The following is a 21,571-nucleotide window of genomic DNA, read 5'->3' as shown; positions in this document are numbered from 1 at the left end:
ACGTCCTTTTATGCTAAGAAAGAATAATTGAGATTTGCTCTTCTATTGATAGAAATTCCCCCCCCCCCCTCTTAGTTACCCTCTAGGTGTTTAAAACTTTAGTACCTTTAAGCACATACATAATAATACTCTGGCTTTTAGCAATATGTAAACTCAGCACAATTAAGTAGCTTATATATTATGTTATAAACGCCTTTCATCTTGATTTTTCATAAATGCAAACATATTTTTACATACCTATAAGTAGGTATACTTATTTTGTAGATTTGCTAATTACATTATATTCATGCATATTTAATAACTTTTTCATACTTTTTATGTGGAAAATCTACTTATTTTTCACTTCTTTATTACATATTATGTACCTATAAGTTAGCAAAAAAATTTAAACCGAAAGTTCAAATGTTCTCCAATATAACATGCAGTATATTTGTTCACAAACTAGTTTTTGTAATGCTTATTTTTTTTGTATACGTATTGTTTGCGTAAAAAAAATTAAAAAATCTCATTATAATTCATTGTAAGATAATGCAAAGTTTACTTTCTTTAACAAAAAAAAATAATAGAAAATGCTTCCTGTCAATCCCATTGTTTTTTTAATAGTCATGTACCTCCGTATGGGACCATAATTCCTTCCGTAATTGTGTTCCATAGCCCAAAATGTTCCCTGGATTAATTAATTTTCTTTCCACATCACTACCTATGATAAAACGTAGCTGAAACTAAGGTTTTTGATAGATGGGCTTGCTTTCTACATCTGGACAACAAAACATCTCTTTGTAGGTCCAGGGCACTAAAACAACAACATAATGGACCGGCAAATAAGTTCGCATCCACACTTGTGCTATAAATATAATTTTCTGGGCCTTTAGGTATAATAAGGGCTAGAAATTATGTACATAAAAATAGTTTTCAAGACGAAAAATATTCGCTCTATGAAATTTTGTCCAACTTTATATTTTTTGATCAAATTTTTAGTCTTGTGAATCGTTCGAGTATAATAGAGGCCCCACTGTTTATATTATAACGAGTTGTGTATATACGATAATTCTTTTGAAAATAACTCAAATAATGGCTTGACTTAACTCTGCATATTACAAATGTATACCCTTTTATTATTTAATTATACTTATACGTATTCAAATATAGGCAAGCATTTAGTGTCCATATATATTAAGATCGTCGATTACTTAATATAAAATACCTCTACACATTCGAATTGATGCTTTGAGAAAACATTCTGTTCCCATGGTGAAAAAAATAACAAAATAAAGAAGCTCTATACGTACAATGTGTGAACAGTCCTTAGAAATGACACAAATCTCTTGTCTTTTGACACAGATTCTCAAATATTTTACTAATGACTCATTTATTCCAAGTATGCCAATAACTACGCATTTAGTTTTTTTAACTTAAGTTTTCGACTTTTCGTTCATCTTTTTTTGTTACATACATATTTTGATTGCAATTTCGTTTCTTTTATGTAGATACATACAGCCACATATGTACATTTTCTTTCTGCTTAAGGGCAATACATAACCATTTTATTGTGTTTCATTGGTTCACTTTCACAATGAGGGAAGGAAGAATAGGTTAACATGGTTATTATTAGTAATAACCAGGATGATGAACAACCCCAAATGAACTCTTACGAGGGGTGTATATATTTATTCGAGTTCGTGTGTCAGGGCTTGGATTTGTTATAGCTACATAATACACGGGGTGTGCTCAGGCGGTTCAGTAGTAGGGTTGTACCCCCCCCCCCAAATTAAGGAGTTTTTTCCTTGTTACTAGAAAATTCTATATTTGAAACTTTTTTTTAAATTTCATATTTCCTATTTTTTTCCCAAAAATTTAATTTTTTGTAAACAGTTGTAAAGATTTATGGAATTTTTTCCGAAAAATTTAATATCATAAATTTAATTTTGAAATTTTTTGGTTAACAGCTGTAGATTTTTGGATTTTTTTCCAAAAAAAATTATTTTTCTGTGAAAAGCTTTAGATTTTGATTTTTTTTTCGAAAAAATTTCATATTAGATATGTAATTTTTGATTTTTTCCCCCCAAAAATGTAATTTTTTATTAACAGCTGGGGATTTTTGAATTTTTTTAATTTTGTTTACAAAAATTTAATTTCTTGTGTATAGCTGTGAATTTTTGCAACAAATTTAATATTTGAATTTTTTTTCCAAAAAATTTTTGGATGTAAAAAAAAATAAAATCCAAAAACCTGTGGACTCCCCTGAATTCATATATAAAATGCAATTTTGAAAATGTCAACAACCCCTATTGAAATCCATCATTCGATTTCGAGTAACAACTAAATGCAATTCATGATATTTGTTTATGTCAGATATAAAAAAGAATTAGAGTTATTCCCCATTAAAATTAGGATTCGATTAGTCCATTACAGGGGTTTTCCTTCAGTTCAAGACCCTTTTCAATTGGATTAAAAATATCCTTTTTATACCCCTACATGTAAAAAGAATAAAACATATGTTCGTAGCACTGATCATTCTGTAGGCATATACAATTAACACACAGAACCTATTACTTGTACAATTTGGCGTATTGTATATAATTAAAATAAAATCTTCACTCACATATGTTTAGGAATACATATTTTGCAATATTTGCTAATTTGTATTCACTATTAACTTTTACTTAGATTGTCATATGTGCACAAGAATTGCTCATGAACTAACTCACCCAATGCTTTCATTTTACATCTTGTTTGTAATATATTTACCTGGTCAATGCATGAAGACATTGTAAATCGTCTTCCCCGAGGCCCCAGTCTGCTCCCAATGACGTTCTGGGACAATTCCGCGTGGAGGAACGTTCCTATCTCAATTTGTCTCCTCCGTTGCAAGATTCTTTTGAACTCTTTTTTGACACCTTTGAGCTCAGGCACACATCTATTTATAGTCTTAATTTTTTTGGAAGTATATTCTTAATTAATAAATTATATCTTTTGGAAGTTTAAAATTCAAAGTCTTTAGATTTTAATGGTCCACTCCGTAAATTACTTGCATTTTTTCTTATATGAGTTGAACTAAACACCTGCAAGATTTAATCTATTTCATACAGATTTTTTTTTTCTTTTTACTCTATTGGTATTTGATATGTGACTGTTCTTTATACATTCATATCAAATGTAAAACAAAAAAAAACATGGTGAGCCATACTAAAATTAATTAATTGAAATGCTAAGCTAAAAAAAAAAATTGAAAACCATTAGAATTATAACATGAAATCTGTATCAATCCTTGAATTCTCTTTTTATAATCCACATTGGTAATAATTAGCACAAATCATCGCTGGACACTCTGTGATATAAATTTATATGAATGGATGCAAATGAAATGTTTATGTAATGATTTTTAAGTAGCTAAGAGTTGGACACATATTATGTTCATCTAAAATATGCTCCTTAATGTATGTTTTTAATTTTGATAACGTCATGCGCGTTCGTATAATGAGCAGAAAATCCGATTTTGTATTTGAAAAAGAAAGGGAGACTGACGTGGTGTCATTGCCATGGATTTGAAATGAATATAAAACCTTAATGAATGATAATAAATAATAATCTATTATTGAAATTTCGACATCATTCAATTTAATCGATTCTTCTTTAATAGCATTTCAAATACTGTCAGATTATCATCACTTTTTTAAAAGAGATAAAAAAATATATAAATAAACAGTACATAAATAGCAGATTGTTACTAGTCATTGTACATATGTGTATGTATGTATGTATGTAGCTAGTAAAATGGAATTGTCAGACACTTAATAAAAACATAAGAACACACATCCATATACATAAAATAAACTTCCATATTATTTTTGTCTTATTTTGTTTTTACTTGGTAAAAAACAAAAGGAATATTAAAATACAAAATTTCAATGCTCTAGTATTATATCACATTTCAAGTATAAATCATGTAATATTTAATAGAGAAGAAGAATCAATTTTCACAAATTCAAAAATTCACAAAAAAATTTTTTTTTTTTTTTTTGAAAAAAAGTTTCACATATTAAATTTTTTTGCTCTGCTGTATAATTTGATCGAATGACGAAGAATAATTATAGTATAAAGCAAAAACTCCTTATTTTTTTCCGGGGGACTGGGGGCTACAGCCCCTCCAGGACCCTGGCGGATGCCTCTGGTAGGTATACATATAACCAGTGGCGTCGCTAGCCCCTTTGTTTAGAATTGGGAACGGCCTTATATATATATAAAATAAACATATTTACATAAATAACTATATAACGGTGTTGATAATTATTGGGGCTAACCCCCCTTCCCCAATGATGAAAGCTAGCAACGGCCCTGCATGTGAAAATGAATTCATTCTTATATTAAGGTGTTTTCATGATTTTAGGGGCCGTGAAACAGGGGGCTTATGGTCACTTCACTTAAAAAAACAAAAAAATTATTCTATAGCTGTCCAATATTTTGATTTCCAAAACAAAATACATATAGCCCAACGATTGTCGGTTTTAGGGGGCGGGAAAAGTTAAATATTCTTTAATTAGTTAAAAATAAGGTTAATTTTTTATTTTTTTTTGTTTTGATCTTTCATTATTTTTAAACGGACTGTATTTATATTTTTATCATTATTAGAGAAAACCCCTATTGTATATTAAATTAAGGAGACCAATCGTCCTCTTTTTTATTTTTTATATCCTGAAAATTTACTTTGCCTTTAAAAAACCAGACATTTCATTGAATTTATATATGTAAACGCCTCCATTTTCCTTTTTTATGTCCTGAAAGTCGACTTAGCCTATAAAAAACCGGACTTTTCATTGAACTTATAAAAAAATTCTCCAAAAACTCTGTACAGTATGTAAAAAGAGTACTTGTCCCGGCAAATGATGCCGGTTGTTTGGTCACCAGACAAAAAGCAGCCAAAAAATTATTTATTTATTTTCAATTAGGGGCCATATACACTAATACGTACGCAAGTTTTTATCATTTCTGTGTCTATGAACAAGTCCTCTCCACTTTCGAAATAGTAAACATACCCTCTTACCCTAAATATCGGAACCCGGAATAGGTCAAACAATAAATGAATGAAGCATTCATTAAAAAGTAAAAACCAAATTTTGAGGGTAAATAATTATGGACTATTTTATGTTTGTTCCTCATATATAGTATCAAATTAGTAGGTTGTGTTATGTCGGTCCTAATTTAGGCTTGATGCCTAAATTTCTTTCTGAAAATAGACAAATGGATTATTGGTTCATGGCCCAAAAGCCGGTAATGGTCTGGGCGGCCATCACTTTCTGCAGGATGAGGACGCCCTTGATCTTCAGCTCCGAGGGTGTGAAGGCCAATCAACGTGTATATTTGGAAGTGTTACAGCCCCGGTAATATTTCAAACCTTTTGGGATGAAGATTCCTAATTACTAAAATCCTAGAAAAGATAAATAACTAATGAATCTAAATTGATTATGTTTTGATCATAAATACATAGATAAAGGTTAAACCTTTCTTTCTTTTCTTTTTTGGACCAAAACTTTGGGACATCACTACTCCCGGTGTCGATTAAAAATCATTTTTTTGAAAGTGAGGATATTGATTTTGTTTCCAGAACAACATATTTTTTGTTGGAAGGTGATTCTTTTCATTTATTTATTTTAAAAAAAAGAATGCATTAAATTCTAAAACAAATAGGAAAGACGAAGTGAGGGAGAGATCTCTAATGGTCTTAATATGATAATGAGACAAAATAATTAAATTTGTTATTGTTATATCTTTTATATTTCCACTGAAAATTTGTTCTTCTTTCTCAGACGGAAGCATTGAATTGGTGAGGAGATATGTATAATGTATATATCCCTTACAAAAAAGAATCTGGCGTCTGTTCAATCAGTGCAAAGAGATTCTGCCCTCCATTATTCTTCTATCCCCTTCGAATTTATGATTCCCTTGTCTGATTTCTCTTATGGTATTTTATATATATATATATTGGAGAGGAGGAATGGGTAATGATGATATGGGTAATGACGATCAGATATACGGGGAAAAAAATCATACTTCTTGTTTGGTAATGTGTTGTATATGTATGAATGCGCATGGCGATAAGAAAATTTCTGAGGAGGAACTTCTCTTGCTTATTCGAAAGCCATCTAAGATGATTTTTCTCGGAAATGAGCCTGGATTACATTTGTATTACTACAACATAGAAATTAAATGGTGGGGATATTTTATAAATTGAAAATCCCCAAGTAAAGGAAAAAAAAAAAAAAAAGGTGTAACTTTGTAATATATAATTTTTTTCCAAAAAGCAACCAAAAATGAGAATTTGACTATTGATTTTCTTAGCTATAGCAAATGATCACAAACAAAGGAGTTATTACTTAAGAGAAAAAAGGAATATTAAATAATGTCCATTGTCATAAAAATGCTTTAGAAGGGCAAATGAAGTTTGTGCTATGACTTAGTGATGTCCTAATAATACATAAAAATGGTGCTAAATATGCAAATAAAAATTAATAAAAGCTAAGTGTTTACCAGTAGAGTTATATATCGGTAATGAGAAGAAAAATGGATGCACTTAATATTTGTAGAGTAAAAATGGATTGTAAAATCTCAATAGCTTTGGTGGCAAAATGGATAGGATAAACGGGGGTGGTAAGGTGGGGGGGGGATTTCTTGTTTTGTAGGTGAAAACTTAGAGAGTTTGTAATCGAACTGTTACTGTGGAATAATTGCAGTAATACACATTTTCTACTTAAAAATGCAAATAATGGTCGAAAATACAAAACAGTGTAGATACAAGCCAAAAATGCAAATAAATCTTATTTACCGGCCGTATAAAAAGTAATGAGATCTTCTAAAAATACAGTTTTGAACAGTTGTTGTTAATTAAATCTTGGGAGTTCCGATTATTTTTGAATAGCTTAGATTCTAAGCCTTTTATTGATGCACATGTTGTAAACATAATGATGTATATGTCGCGATGGAGGCAGGAAGAACCATCATAGGCAATTTAATCTGCACCGGGAGAACCACCTCAGACATTATGAAGGCCCTTAAACGTCAGCAAGGCCACAATATGTCGGATCAAAAATCGTTCGGCTGATGGCGATACGGTTAAGGAGAACACCAGGAGTGGAAGAACCACTAATCCGTAGCCTGAAGACATCATGGAGGCCTTTAAAGTCAACCCAACAATGAATATGTCAGAGAACGCCAGAAAGAAGAAGGCGTATCGGTCTACTGTGCGCAAGATCATGCAAAAGGCTGAAGGAAGGTCCATTAGAAGAATTGAGAGGACACTCTTGTTCCAACGTCAATAAGAACTACGTCTTCAGCGATGGCAACAACTCTTGAATGATCTGAAGCACAACAGCAACGGGATAATTTTTTTCTCCGATGAAAATACATTTACTGTCGACCCCGTCTATAACCAGCACAACGATCGGGTGTTATGGTTTGGCTAGGCTGACAACAGCATTAGGAAAGTCACTAAGACCAAACATCCGGCCTCTGTGATGAGGTTGGGGTTTGATGTTTCCTCTTAGATACCGGTTAACCGCGGCCAACTACTTGATGGCGTTGAAGGAAAATGAGGTCCCATAGATCACCAAAACCATGAAGAAGTCCACCAAGGCTGCGTACGTATTTCAGCAGGACGGGGCTTCAGTTCATACTGGTAATATTGTACTAGAGTGGATGGGCCGCAACATTAACTTCTGGTTCATGAACCTTAGGCCCCCTCAATGCTCAGATCTGAATCCACTGGATTACGCCATTTGGTGGCAAATTGAGAAAAAGGCCTGCAAAACACACTACCCAAATATGGATGCCCATAAGACCTCCCTTAACCAGCAGTGCACGATCATCAAAAAGGACAACGTTGCCAATGTGTGCAAGGGGTTCCAGAGGCTGTCATTGTGGCTGATGGTGGCCAGATTCATATTAATGTGCGTCGGTACAGTAAAAATATTATCAAATAATATTTTCCATGAACAACATCATCCTGATCAATTATATGTATTTTAATGACTACTTAGAGGGGCAGGTTTGAGTACTTTTTTACACAAGGTACATAATTTGCACAAGTTATGGATAGTTCATAGATGTAAAAATATGTCGTTAGATACATGCAATGATCTTAATTGGTATTTCATATATCTTATTTGGCTTAATAAACCATGGCCGTTTTTAGGGGGAATTCCAAGGACCTGCAGTTAAGTCTTTGGACCGGACCGACACAACACGAGTTTGTTGTACTATATAACATGTACGTTTCAACTATTTATCAGTAATTTTTATTAATCCTTCAGGAGTATTCGTATAAGTAGCGAAATTGCCGATCACAATTCAAAAAATTGATCGATCCAATTGTTCAAAGATCATAGTCAAATAAGTTTTTTTATTCTAATCAGCTATAGCTAACTATAGCATAATTAGAAATTTGAGTATACAGCCCATAATTGTCCCAAATATGCCCATGAAATATTTAGATATTTACTCGTATTTATGAAGTTAATAAATTGGGAATTTTTCATTTCCTTGATTTTTGTTCAAGATTGTTTTTGTGCTGTTAACTCACATCACTTCTTCTTCAAGGTTTTCAATATTATTATGTAGTTTAAACGTATTCTCATTAGGAAAATAATAATAATACCTTAGCTGACATTTTCATCTACAACCTCAACACCTACACATTTTATATGACGTGCTGTTTGAATTTTAGTTACTTCCTTGACAATTATTTTTGATCCGACATTCTCAAGATCGTCAAAATGGACATTCTAAATAGTATGACTTATTGCAGACAGTAAAATACCTATTACGAGTAGAAAATTTTGTTATTATCGATCTCATTTTGTTTTTTTTCGTTTAATGATTCCACACAATTTCTTCTCGTTTTTCAGCGTTAATATATATAGGTTGATTAAACCCTTCCCCCTTCTGATTGTTCTTAGACGACAACGGCGACTATTGATTAATCTAAAAAGCAATTTCCCCCCTAAATACACATATTGTACATACAATTGCTCTTAGTAAGCTTGTGAGAGAAATGGAAATTCATTTTGATTCCTAAATCCTGAATGTACCGGGTGGAAACTTGATACTTACACACTTACAAAGAAAAATGCCTCCTATTCTTTAATTATACGTTTAACAATAATCTGCATTAATCTTGTTCTAATACTAAGCCAATGTCAAATTGATCTATTCTATTTGGCCACCATTGGCCTCACAGATGGCGACAAGTCTCTAGCGAAAAGAGTTGCAAGTATTGCAAATGAAGTTCGGGTCCATGGCAGCCCACTCCTCGTCGATGGAGGCATTCGTGGCTCCAACATTCGGGTGACAGATGCTACAGCCTTTTTTCTTTATGTACACCCAGAAAGAAAAATAGAGGGGATTGACATCCGGACAATACTGTGTCCACATTATTCTCTTGTTCCAGAAGGTGATGTTGTTAGATAAGAAGGTCTGAGTAATAATTGCAGTGTGAGGTGGGTCCCATCTTTCTGAAAGAGGCTGTTGCTGTAAAAAATCTTATGCCAAGACCCAAAGGAGCAGGTTGGCTGGCTACCATGAACCTATAACCCTCTGTGAACCATATATGGGGCGTCTTTGAGGGTATGTGCATGAATGATTGACTTTTTCCTGGAACCCTCCTTCCTTTCATTGGCCTTATTGTGGTCTAGACTTTTCTTAACATTTCAGATGGTCTTACGAGCCATACCCGTCAGCCTGGTCACCTCTGTTTGAGTGTGACCCGCACGAAGAAGAGTTCATGCCCTAAGCCTTGAATCTTGCTGCGATTTCTCGTTCGATTGAAAAAAAAATCAAAGGCATCAGGTGCTTGAGATACATGGCTAACTATATTATTTTAGACGGTTCTTATTTTCCTTACACAGAACCCCTCAAATCATTATAATACAAGTATTTTAGTTTGAAGTTTCCACCCGGTATATTTGTTTATTTAACTCCTTTGCCAAACAAACAAACTTTTTTTCCTCCGACGTGTCAAGTGATATTCAATCTGTTTTGGTAAGTGGTCCAATATGAAAAAGAGGCCAAATAATTAATCTTTTTTTTTTTTTTTTTTTTTTTTGGCATTGGGTTATATTCTATATTAATAATATATAATCATTATTAAATTTTATCGATGTTGCTTATATTGATACTATTTCGATAAGGCAGTCTTCCTATTTATGTTTCAGAGAATACATAAAGTTTTTTTACATGATCGACTTTACATAGAACCATACATACATATGTCTGTGCAGTAATAAAGGCTTTGCCACAAAGTACATATTTTATGGACTTATAGTCACATGAAAGACACAGCAGATGTATATCAACATGTCAAGGTTACAAATACATACGTGTACATATAAAAGTTTATTATAAAAAGGATATCTTCATTATTAAATGGATTTCAACCATGAAAGAAGGGGGAGTCTTTTTTCCATGGGAATTTACTTGGATCAAAGATGGAGTCAATGCGCACTTAATGACACTCCAAGAACAAAAAATGTGGGAGTCTCCCCCCCCCCCCTCATGTGTGACCTACATAAATACTTATGTATTATATGGTTTAAAAGTTATCTTAAAGTGTTCTGATAATTATTAATGCAAGGATGGATTGTGTTCCCCCACTTAATAATGATTCAAAACTGCTATGGAGAAGCACAAAAAATAGAAGTCCCACATAAAAAGCTCCTCTTAACAGTCATATGCCAAGCCTTGACCTTACCTACCTCGTAAGTAATGCACCGATAATATGTGAATTTATATTAAATGTTTAAAACAATGCTTTTCAATCTATTTTGAAATTCCATGGCGTATTAACGAGATTCCAAAAATCTTGGAGTTCACCAGTGAACAATGTTTTTGGTTTAGTGTACTTACTTACTGATAACAAAAATAGGATTTTTGGGGCGCACCTGGGACTCATTTTGATAAAGAAATGAGAATTGAGAGTAATTTATTATTTCTTCTTAGAATAGTAATATTTTTAAAATTCACAGTATTTATTATTTGCTAACGGGATCCAACTCAAACACAATTTTCTGGGAAATGAAAAAACCCTACTAGACACGACATTATTGGAATAGAGCCTGATAATTTAATTTTATCTTCCAAGATAAAAAAAAACTACAGTTAATTTATTTTAAGGAGAAAGAGCCGCCCTATCCCCTGGCTACAGGTTGACATTACGGGCTCAAGTGATACACATACAAGTCTACTTTTTAATATTCATACCAGGTGTTCAAAAAGTTTTTTAACACCTATTCAACTGCATTTTTAGAAGGATCTAAAGATCATCCATCATTACATTGATACTTGAATATAAAACAGATCCATTTTTTCTAGCTTCAAAACATGACTTTTAGCATATATTTAGATCAATTAATAAAAAGATTTATGGTTTATCTTGTCGGTAAACATTAAATAAAATGGAAAATACTCTTCGTCTTCACTCTGAGCTGCCGGTCAAATTTCATCCTGAAACCACAAAAAAAGCAAGTAACAACTCTGTACATGTCCATGGTTGAACTTGCCCATAAGAAATTCCTATGACCTGCCACCTTGTACAATTATGTCAAAGCTGACATGATTAAGTATTTGAGATATTTAAAGGTACCCTTCCTGTCTCAAAGGTACAGGATATCGATCCAGTCATAAATCGACAAAATAATTGGATCAATGGTAACAGTAACGCCACACTGATGCAAGATGAAATATTCTGCATCAATAATGATGTCACTAATCTGGTTTGATAAAAGATGCTGATTAATAGTGGCAAACTATTTGGTGATTTTGAAGAAAAGTGTTATCCCATAGATCTACAAAATCATCAAGAAATCACGAAATCTAGTGGAGTATTCTCTTACTTGTCATACGGCAAATATTGTTCAATAGTGAATGTCAAAAATATGAACATTTGATTGTAAGAACTTTGGCCTCCACAGAACTCCGACTCCAACGCCTTGGATTACTCAATATGGTGGCAAATATAGTCCAGAGGTCGTTATTGAGGACAATGGAAATCATTGATTAAATAGGATTGATATATTTTGAATAAATTTATATAAAACAAAACTGTGCTTAAGTTCATCAAGCTGAATTAGAGTTAAAAAGTGAATCTGATTGGAAGTGTAGTGATACTTTTTAAATACCTTTTATTTGTTCATATGACTATCAGTCGGAACAAAGCAAATCCATATTGCCTATCTCTACGATTATATATATAAAGTATAGTTGAAGAGTTTATGTGATTCTGTGTCGAAATGATAGCTATCCAATATGACTTTGAACCCAGATGACTGATAGGCCGAGTCCATAAAAAAAATTAGTCAAGTCCGGGATCGAGTTCTACACTTCTGATTGATACTGTTTACTATGCTTGAAGACTAATTACTCAGGAGAATTAATGAATCCGAGTAAATTTTGGAGTCTTTGAGCTGTTGGAGTTCAAATCCCTGGCTCTATCGCCAATACTCATTACATTCCAATCGTAGAAAAATATAAATGTAGCTCAAATAAATTAATCACTAATTTGAAATACAGGGTACTTTTTAGTGTTTACAAGTGATGGGAGGATTAAAAAAAAAAAAAATCTCAATGCTGATTCCAATGCGATTCTACTAAAAAATTATGATGCCGATTCTTTAATATTTTAAATAATATTTAAAAATGCCATATTGCTATCAGGGGCATCCATAGGATTATATTTTATGGGGCTTGGTTTTTGGAATTAAAAAAAAATTAATTAAATATTAAATTTTTGAAAAAAAAACATTAAGATATTACAATTTGTTATTATTATTATTTATCTAGTTTTCAAAAATTGACAACTATTAACAAAAACATTTAAAAAAAATCTACAATTCTTCACAAAAAAATTAATTTCTTTCCACAAAATTTAAAATATTTAGTTTTTTTGAAAAAAAATTTACTAATCGCAAGTTACCAAAAAAATTTCAAAATCCAGCTTTATAATATTACATTTAAAAAAAAAATTAAATAAGCTTATTAAATTTTTTGTTGAAAAATTTCAAAAATACATATTACTCACGGAAAATTAATTTTATTTATAATATTAAAATAAATTTCCATATTCAATGTTTTAGTAAAAACCAAAAATTCCTCAATTTGGGGGATTGGGCTTTTTTTGTTTTCATAACTTAGAATAGTAATAAATAGTTAAATACTAGTAATAAATAAGAATTCAAATCGCAAACTAAACATTATTTCCCGAATGTTGATTCTTATTTTGCAGAAAAAAAACAAGCAATTCTCCGATTCCGGTTAATCGTCCCATCACGATTTTTACCCTTACTTCTAGTGCATGTCGAGTTTGAAGTTTCAATTAAGAGTGAAATGTGTCTAAATCCTCATTTCTCCAAATAATATTAAAGTTAGGAAATTAAGTAAAGCTATGAAGGGATCAAAGCTGTAAGATCTTTTGGAAGATCTGTCTGTGCAGCCTCTGAAAGTTATATTGAGTGAATATATTCCTTTTTGTGTTTATATTAAAAAAAATATATTTTTTTCATTATCAATATATTGATTTTATACGATTTTTTGTTCTTGATTAAGTCAGAGTGTATATCCCCCCTTATACCAGGTATACAAAGACACCGATCGTACTCAAACAAACTCAATAGAGCATAAAAGAATAAGTGACCCCTCTCCACCAAAAATATCCTATAGGGTTTAAAAAGCAATTAAAATAGAGTCATTTCTACAATAATTACAATTCTTCAAGAACCAACACAGCATCATACTTAACAAAAAAAGAAATATATAAACCATTTAAAACGATTTCCCCCTCCTCAAAATTGGCTCTTCACTTAAAGACCCATCTATAAAAAAAAGCTATATGCTGGTAAGTACATACATAATACAAGCAATTAACCGAATTTCTATATTTTTTTCCATCTAATATTGATGCCCAATAACAAAAAATCAATTTACAACTTTCTACCTCATAAACGAAATACAAAACAGAACAAAAAAAAATAAAAAATGATAAATCATCCCGAGATGTTTTGTCTATTATGTAGAGTCCTAACCAAAAATCATAATGATTAAAAACAATGGCAAATATCCTTAATAGTGATGGGACGATTTATCGGAATCAGGATCGGCATCGGGAAAATAATGCTTAACTTGTTTCATTCTTATTTAATTAGTTATTACTTCTCTATGTTATGGAAAAAAACAGATCCCTCCCCCGAATTAAGTAATTTTTGCTATTTACTAGAAAATTTTATATTGAAATTTAATTTAATTTTTCATTTTTTTTTTTCCAAAAAAAAAAAAAAATAATTTTCTATAAATATTTTAAATATTGTAAATTTTTAAAATTTCTCTCCCAAAATTTAAAATATGTAATTTTTTTTTTTCAACAACAATAGAAATTCAATAGAAATTTAATTTTTGATTTTTTTTTCCAAAAAAATATATTTGAAATTTTTTCCCTAAAAATTTAATTTTTTGTGAGTAGTTATAGATTATTGATTTTTTTTCCAAAATTTTTTTATTTTTGTCAATAGTTGTGGATTTTTGAAAAATACTAATATTTAAAATTTAATTATTTATATATTTTTCTTTTTAAAATTCAAAAAACCAATTATATTTTTAACTCTTATTTAAAATATTAAAGAATTGGGATTTTTTTTGGAATCGTTCCATCGGCCATCACTAATCTTTATGTCTCTATAGATACATGCTAATACTCAATTGTTTGTTTCTCGGTTGTACACAGAACAGAGTAGTGCCACACAAGATGACGATGTGAACTGGAAAATAAATTGTGTTATGTTTATGTACGTACTCACACACTTTTCAAGATGAAGAAACGACAACCGTACATACATACATATTTCATGAATATATAAACATACATAAATATTTATGTTTTTGGAATTGAAGATGATAAGAATATTTGGAGCAGTACTATTTGCTTCGTGTTATTATTCTTGAATAAATAGTTTTGAAGAGGAGGGGGGGATCACAATATGTAACAACAATTTATCTCTCTAAGAAGTCCATGTCTTCAAAATTAATTCAAGTATTGTCATTTCTGTTATGATGATTATAATGAAGTGTTTAGATAATTAATTAATAGGCTTGTATGTAACATACTTAGGGACTTTTTGATGAACAAGAATAGCCCTTCGGACGCCCTCTATCCCATTAAACTCCTATTTGTTACATGCTACTATGCACTTAACATGTAAATTAATCCATGCATAGACATACGCCGGTCAATTTTAGGTTTTGTATTGAAATTTATGTGAAAAATTAAGAGAGTATGTTAAATATATATAGGGTACCTATAGAACAGACTTAGTCTATTGAATATTTTATGACTTGATGCCAAAGAAAATATGAAATATTGTCCTTTTAAAGGATTGAACATTTTACTAACGATATGTTTTTGGCAGACGGTTAAAGTTAAAGCCCTTATGTTTGTCGTTCCTATTATGACATTCAACTACAAGGCAATAATATTCAGCATCTTTCTTAATTCAAAAGGAACAAAGGTGTACATGGTATATTCTTATAAAGGTTGTTTATGCCTCCTAAAAGATGGCTGACTTCCATAATGATGATGTAATGTAACAATACCTCATTTAACTCAAATTGTGAGATACTTGGCTAGCTCTAAATGTTGTGAACTAAACGATATATTTATTACGATTTTGAATTTGAGAATAACGAAGTTGTATTTTTGAGGTATTGGTACGTAATTAACCTTGCCTTTGTACCTTCTGCAATTAGGTCTACCCTAAGACTACATTGATGAGAGAAACCCATTCAGCAGATTCTTACTATATATGTACAATCTTAGACACGTTGCCAAGGGCTACTAAGTAGAACATTTATCATATTTAAGGTAACTACACTCTGTTTATCTTCCATTGACTGATGACTATATATTGTGTACAAGTTGGGATTTTGTACAATTAATAGCTTCCACAAGTTACAATATTATACAAGGTGGACCTTAAATACTTTAAAATCTAATTAGGGATTGAGGCAACATTACCATGGAGGCTAGTAGTTTTTGTTGCAAAATCTAGGGAAATGAATATCATACCATTTTTGTATCATATTGGACGTATTAGATTGAGCACCACCTTATTTAAAGGGATAAGTATCTTCCTTAAGTGGGAATTAGCCAATGGCTTCAGACCTTTCTCAAGGAGGATTCCTTCGTAATCAATGTGCTTAATTTTGAAACCCGAGTGCACAAAGATAATGACCATCTTACAGGACCGGCTAATGGCACCCTATACAATCATTACTATAATTCTTCGTTTCAATAGATCCATAGGATGAATCAGATCCTTTTATGATCAAAACCTGATCATATTGTGATTTGAATATTACCCCGAATGAAAAATTTTACCATCACTATAGACTTGAGCAAACTGAGGGATTTATTCCTTCTGTTGACTCTTTTTTTTTCTTCTCGTTATTGAATCATCACTAAAACATGTTTTAAACAAACATTGTTATCATTTGATCAATTATCAATGATATCTCTAAACCTCTTTGAGTTATATAAGTTTAATTTTGACAGTATACTAGGATCCACCCTGAAAATGTTTCTTAACGCTTAATTTTATTAAAACACTAGTCATTTTGTAAAAACAACTATACATTTTAATCGATTAATATAACTTATTTATAGTGTACAATGTACATATATTTACAAGTAATAGAACTGAGCACCATTTAATTATATAATGTCTCACAGAATACTTAACAATTAGTAATTTCCTTGAGAAAAATGCCATATTGGTACCCTTAATATTATGAAGATTTAATTCTTCATTTCATTATTTGGAATGTAACTTAAACAATCTCTACCTCCTACTTCTTCCAATCTACATGTTTATACGTATATAGATAGATTGTTTGGTACTCATCTCAAATCAATGTTGAGGATATTATTTTATAAATACTACATATAATTATGCATTAATTTATTAATCAAAAGTCCCTTATTAGTAGTGATTCTTATTTTTCACTTTTTGTTACTAGAATAATGATTTTCAAATCTGCGTAAACATTTAATTATACAACTGCCAAATCATGAGTTAATAAACGACTGTCAGAGTTAGAAGTACAAGACAATGAAAATAACCTTGAAAGAACAAAGGCCCAGTCATAATGTTTTATCTTGTAGAAAATATTAGCCTTCCATTAATAGTTACATTTTTTTAGCTACTTCCATCAGGATTATATGAAAATAAGGCTTAAATATTTACTCTTTTCTTCATAGGTTATATTGTATTTTTATAATCAAATGGGTAAAATGAATTATATTGAATGGTCAACGGTTTTAAAGGGTGGACAATTTTTTTTTTTTTAATGTTTAGTACATACATATTAATTGATAAGAGGGTTTAACAATTTTTAAATTGAATTACCATTTTTCTTTTACAATGTGCTTCTTTTCTACCTCGTTTCTCTCTCTTTTCCTTTTCCTTCTTTTTCTCTTGCTCTATATTATTTTATCACTGAACCTCTCTCTTTTTTATCTTGCTTTCCATCCAATTATTTATATGTGTTTCCTATTGCAGACTCCATATTTATTCGTTCGTTTTGTAAAAAGATTTTTTCCCTTGTGTCTTTTCTAGTTATTGACTATCACTTAAACTGATATGGTCATGATGGATGAGACAGCATTTTGGTTGATATTGATAGATTCTACCCCCTTCGCCTAGCCTTCCCAAACTTGTCCCCATTAGCTTTTTATATTGTAGATATACAACTATTATATAAATATAATTATTCGTATGTAGGTTGAGTGAGCTGTAATTGTGGAAAATGACGTGAAACACGTGAAGGAGATTCAATATTAACATAAAATATTTATTATACTTAGCACGATGTTACTTTTATTAATGACGCAACCTCTCATCTAAAAATTAAGATTCAGAAACAGAAAAATGGCCAGATTCACTTGGTAATTGGGTAATTCTGGATCATTTCTTCTCAACTATGGAACTGTTTCTTTAATTATTGTTGTGTATTGTTCACAGCTGAACAAGAGCGAATTCAAATTCAACCAATCGATATTCAGAACACTGATTCTTAACTTGCTGTTTAATGAGATTTAAGTGGGACTCGAGTCTGAGCTGGGAATGCGAGTCTTCACTCCTAGTTTCGAGAACAAAACACTTAACCTAGACCCTTGGTCTTACCCTGGTCTCAAATAAGATGTGTTAAAATACTTATAACAGTTATCATAAACATTTATCCTAAAGAAGTTTATAAAAATAATGAAATAATATATAGGGTGAGGACTCAAAAACCAGACTCCACTTCGAGGTCGTCTAATCTCAGTCTAAAATTATGATAATTTTGTACTTGGAGCCATCTAAAGAGCTGACAAAAACCTACAATTTCATATTTGTTTTGTTCTTGTGCAATCAAAAATGACGGAGCATCAAGCAAAATCTTCTCCGCGCACATGTCGATCGCCGACAAGAAGATCTTAACTGTGGACGTTGTTCTGAACAGGGGGAATGATGGGTTCTTGACTGAATCAAGAGTTTCTGGCCAATGAAACCTTCAGAACCAAACATCCGGCTCAGTTTATGGTCCTCGGCGTCGTGGTATCTGACCGCGGCAAGACGCCTCCCTACTTCAAGGCCAACGAAAAATTCCACACGGACGTCTACTACAAGGTCCTCAAGTACCATGTCTTGCCATGATTGAAGAGAACGTTCACGATGTGTTTACCCAAAACGGCGCCCGGCACATACGTCCAAGAAGATGCAGCAGTTCTTCAGGGAGAACATGGCTGCCTTCTGGCCGTCAGACTTCTTGCCTTCGTCCTCAGCTGACGTGAATTTCCCGGACTTCGCTGTTTAGTGTGTATTGGACGAACAAGACTTCTCGCCCGAATGTCGATGCTCTGAAGGCTGTGATCACGGAGAAGTGGAAAAGCTTGTCCTTGGACTTCATCATGACCAGCTGTGCTTATGTTCGTTCCCATATTGAAGCCATCATTCAGAATGGAGGCGGACATTTTGAATAAAAAGTAAAGGAAATTGTTGTATTAGTAACATTTGCTTAAAAGTTTGCCATAAAATGGCAAAAAATGAGAATAATATTTAGAAGTGAAAACGGCTTTTAAAATTTTAATTTTTTTGATTCTTCACCCTGTATTCTTCCCCATTAAATGAGCAATAATTCAACAATTGGTATGAACGACGATATTGGCTAATAACCAGTTAATTTTGGATAATTTGTCTTTCTTTTTTTGGAGGAACAATTGATAAAGATAATGAAGATGAGACGTTATGTTCTTCTGACTTTTGAATAGTGGGTAAAATATGTTCTTTTCGCATAAGTTGCAACATTTACAAATGTAGCGTTGTAATACCCTATAGCTACTGTGGATCATTTTAAAGTCAAGGTTAACTTGTCATAAAATTACACAAGCTGAGGTAGACTTTTTGATATGGATACCCTATGAGCGGATTAGACATGGATTTATATTAAGTGTGTATATAAGTATACAATTACTACGAATCAGTGTTTTGATTTACCTTGAAATAAATTTAAAAATAAGTTGAATCTAGATTATTAGATTTAACTTTTTATTTTTTAAAAATGCAACACGTTTGAATCCAACCCAAAGTTTTATCGGATGAATTTTACGAACGGACTGGGGCTAGACACATATTCAATTAATATTAGTGTTGGATCGGTCCTAGGATTGCTTCCCAAATCAGTCTTCCTTTTGTCTTTTTTTATCGGTCTGATCATTTTTACTATTCATCAGTCCTTTAGTGCTAGTTCAGTAAAACTATAAAAGCACTTTATTGTAATCTAAATGAAAAGGATCCTTTGAATATGCACTTTAAAATTTAATAGATGAGATGAGACTTATTCTAAATTAAGGACAATTACAACCCTATAAATGCATTTTCATTTGATTCTGCCCACTTAATTCATCCTGTACCTGATAATAATGTATCAAATACTCACATTTAAGCCCGGAATTATCTGCATTTAAGAAATATTTGTATCAATATCTGAAAATTTTGATATTTGATATTTCCTATATCCTTGTACTTGGATATTCGATACATCACTAATACCTAATTGTTAATACGCAAATGATTTACATTCTACTTTAATTCAATTTCAAGTAACTTTAATAGATATCAATTACTTCACTATGTAATTTAATCCGATAAGATTGTAATTAACTCCTCTGTGTCCTCGTATTTTAAAACTATGCATGTATTTTCGAGATTTTTTCCATGTCTTCATTGTTTGCATAAGTGTGAACCTTCACCATTGTTCAGTCACATAATATAACCTGACCGTCCTTCTAACATTTTATGCCTCCCTTACGTATTCCTAAGTGCATCCCATGATGACGATGAATTGACCATTATAAGCATATATATCAGTTCAAAAGTAAACTTTGTGAATCTCCTAAACCAGTGGTTCTGAACCTCAAGAACTATCTAATATTTTCCCACCAATTTCCCACGGATTGATTTTATAAGTGTATCTAAACTCTAAGGAAAGGGTAGATAAGTTCACTGAACGAGAGTACTTTAATTCATTGTCCTTTTGGATTTTCTTAAAACTGTTTACGGGTGTAATTTCTTACAAAGTAATTCAAATGTCTACATCATTTGCTTGAATTAGATTGAGGAAAAAGTAATTTTGTATTTCCCGCCTTTTTTTTAAAATTAGTATATCTTGTTCGTGCATCGAATTTGGATGTCGCAAAAGAAGAAATTCGCCATATTTTACATTTTTATTTCATGAAAGGAAAAAAAAGTATCAAAAGCGACCAAGAAAATTTGTGATTTGGGCCGATACAAGAGTTTCTATGAGAAGGGCATTATAAAGTCGGATTCCCATTGGCAACAAGTTATCCAATAGAAGGGGGCAAATCAGGAAACTTTGTTTTATTAACCATAAAATGGCTTGAAAATGTTATTAGGTTCAACTTATACTAAATTCCTCTTTTAACCAAAAGTTATATTACAAATTAAGCTAATTGAAATGAATAATAATAATCATTTGAAGCAAGCTACCAATGCTATGTTTTTTGGACCTACATACAGCGGGGATCAAATTGTCGCCAAAATATTTTTCTACAAAAAACAACACAAAATATACATTTTTAACTTTTTTATTGAAAATCAAAACTATGACGAGCATATAGGTATAGAGTAGCCATTCATTCGATATAATCACCGTTGGCATAAATAACGGCCTCTGAACCGCTTCAGGCTCTTCTGACCATCTCATTATCCATGTTGCCGAATACCTCCTTGATGGAGTCCATCAGGCTGGCCTTGGTGCTATGGGGATGTCTGTTGGTATGTCTCTCGACATAGACCCAGACAAAATAGTCCAAAGGATTAAGGTCGGGAGAGTTAGGAGGCCACAAATCCTTGGTTACGACGTCATAACAGTTCTCGGTTAACCACTGCATGGAGATTTTGGACACATGGCAGGGTGCTGAGTCCTGTTGCCACACCCAGGGCCTGTCTCCGGCCACCCCTTGGATCCAGGGCAGAACCAC

The 21,571-nt window shown here is 31.9% G+C and overlaps 1 protein-coding gene across 2 annotated transcripts in view; it reads left to right on the top strand.

The window, feature by feature from the left end:
* The window catches only part of LOC121114270 (uncharacterized), a 38,602-nt gene that overhangs the window by 483 nt on the left and 16,548 nt on the right, over positions 1-21,571 (top strand). The gene's annotated exons all lie outside the window — the stretch shown is intronic.

Source organism: Lepeophtheirus salmonis, chromosome 1 (assembly GCF_016086655.4).
Source record: "Lepeophtheirus salmonis chromosome 1, UVic_Lsal_1.4, whole genome shotgun sequence".
Lineage (NCBI taxonomy): Eukaryota > Metazoa > Arthropoda > Copepoda > Siphonostomatoida > Caligidae > Lepeophtheirus > Lepeophtheirus salmonis.
Note: the sequence above shows the minus strand (reverse complement) of the source record. Positions and strands in the feature narration are given on the sequence as shown.